The sequence below is a fragment of the Nycticebus coucang genome, chromosome 4 (genome assembly GCF_027406575.1).
Source record: "Nycticebus coucang isolate mNycCou1 chromosome 4, mNycCou1.pri, whole genome shotgun sequence".
Lineage (NCBI taxonomy): Eukaryota > Metazoa > Chordata > Mammalia > Primates > Lorisidae > Nycticebus > Nycticebus coucang.
The window spans coordinates 12684259-12686829 of NC_069783.1; positions in this window are offsets into that span (position 1 = coordinate 12684259).

Sequence of the window (2571 nt, forward strand, 5' to 3'; positions counted from 1 at the left end):
GACTTGCACCAGCCAGTAACTATGAAATGCTTCAGGAATAAAGAGATGAGTGAGAGCTGGAACCCTCAAGGAGTTCATATTTCAGCGGCAAAACTGCTATGTATGTATGTGATAACCAGAATAAAGTCTTGGCGATAATAAGATGGAAACTTACACAGAGGAGAATGAGGACCAAAAGAAAAGCAGAAAGAGCTACTTTCTGGAAGTTTAGGGGGGGTCCCAAGAAATGCCACAAGTTGCATCTTTAATTTTTCTTGGCTACAGCAAATATCTCTCTGCATGGAGGAAATAAGTATTTCAAGTGTGTGTGTATGTGTGTGTGTGGTTTTTTAACTTATTGAAAGAAGAGCTATCTGAATTTCCTAGAAACAGAGGGAAATTATGGATGGATTAAAAATTGCAAAAAAAATGCATAATCAGCATCTCCCATGACTATATTCCACAATATTCTAAGTATAATAAATAAACTAAGACATTTATGTTTTATAATTCATTAACCATTTTAAATATTTGTATTTGTTAGTATCACAGCAATTTTACAAATTAGATGTTGCTAGGCTCTCCTTTAAAAAAAAAAAATTATCCTAGCTATGAGTCTTTCAGCAAAAAATAGAGCCAGGCTTTGGAAATAGCCAGGCAGCAGGATTCCTAGCACATGCCGCCTCTCCAATCTTAAGCAAAGCTTCCCAATTAGCTTCCATGGGAGCATCTTCAAGACGACAGATAGATGAGAATTATTGAAACTTGTAAGCATTTTGAACTGGAAGTAACATTACTTGTAATTACCCCTAGTTTCTAAGTAAAGAAGGTAAAGTGCTAACTTTCATTAGATTTACTGTTAATAGGTTCTTGCATGCCACGTGCTCTTTTAAAAATATCAGTGATAATAATTGTAGTCATAGTACAATGTTATCAATAATATATTAAGATTGAATATTTTATCATACTTTGGAGAGTGCTAGTTGCCCTCACAAATGTTGTCTAATTTGGTCCTCACTTTAAGAAGTTGCTGGCAGGGTTACTTACAGGCTACATTTGACAGATGCGTAAACAAATTCAGAAAGGTAAAGCATTTAAAGACATACATCCAGTTAACAAGGCAGAGTCCAGGCTGAACTAAGATGCCTCCTTAACCTCTGAAATAACTAATGCATGCTGATCTTGAATGTAAAACACATAACTTATTTAAGACATGGAGAAGGTCAAAGACTCACAAAGGCAGGAACTGCCTTTTTATCTGTTTATTCCCAGTGCATAATGCATTACCCAGTAGGCACCTACTATTTACTGGATGACTAATAAATTATTGAGCTGTTAACAGTGAAAGATGAATAAATGCTTGTTCTCCTCTCACCTTTAACTAGACATACATCAATTCTGTGATATATAGCAGAGGCATAAGCTAAAAGTTAGCAATTCAAAGCTAACTGGCAGCAAATCTAGTGTATAAAATACACGCCCATGCACCCACACACATGCATGTGTATAATCAGATTACTTAACAGCAAATTCCATTGCTATCAGAATCTTCGGGATGTAAGAGTTCACGTGCATTCCTGATAATCTGCCTTCCTATTTACCGTGTCACAAAGAAATTGGAATCAAAAGGATTTAAGTAGTAATAAATCCTTGGGTAGGTGTGTGACATTGGAAAAATCAGCTCCACCCTCTGAACCTTAATTTCTTCATCTGTAGATTAGGCTAGAATACCTGTTTTGAAGGATTGTTGTAAGAATAAAGACAATGTTTTGAAATCCCTGAGCACAGTGTCTAAATACAATCGGGGCTTAGAAAATGCTGGCACTTTTTACACTACAGGTGCTAAAATAGGCTTTTCTAAGGGGAGAAAGAATATGGCAGTCTTTCTTCCCTGAAGCATTTAGAAACAGAATCACGATTGCCCAGGCTAAAGAGAGCCAACATCCTGCTCCAAAGAGTCAGAACCAGGAATTACTTAGAAACATGTGTGTAGAAATGATGCCCATTTTATGCTGTGATGTTGTACACCAAGAAGTGAAGTCACACAGTCATACAGACCATTTGCTGCCAAGTGGAAAGAAGAATTACTCAGGCAAGATATGAACAGACGGTGATATTTCTCAACTAAACTCCACAGCCATAAAGCTTAGAATATTCAGGCATTGTTTCCACCCTGAAGAAAAGTGACTTTTAAGGAAATGAAACACCAGCTGCATGAGTCCTAATCAGCAGATAAACCGGAGGGAAAAATGGAGAGCGAGAGAAAATGACTTGGAGAATCAGGTGTAGCCATCTTCTCAGAGCACAGACAGTGCACACTAAAGGCAAATGGCTGGGAGTGAAGAGCTGAAATTCCGGTGACAGAGGACGAAGTTGAAACTTCAGGAAAAGAAAGGAATGCGTAACTGCACACATACCGATTTTTTCCAGGGAAGGGTATGGCTTAAAATCTTTGCTTGTGAGTAATTGGATTATGTGTGGCTAGAATTAACATAAAAGTTCATGGGACTTCATTAAACTGAAAAGCTTCTGTACAGCTAAGGAGACAGTAACCAAAGCACAGAGACAACCTACACAATGGGAAAGGATATT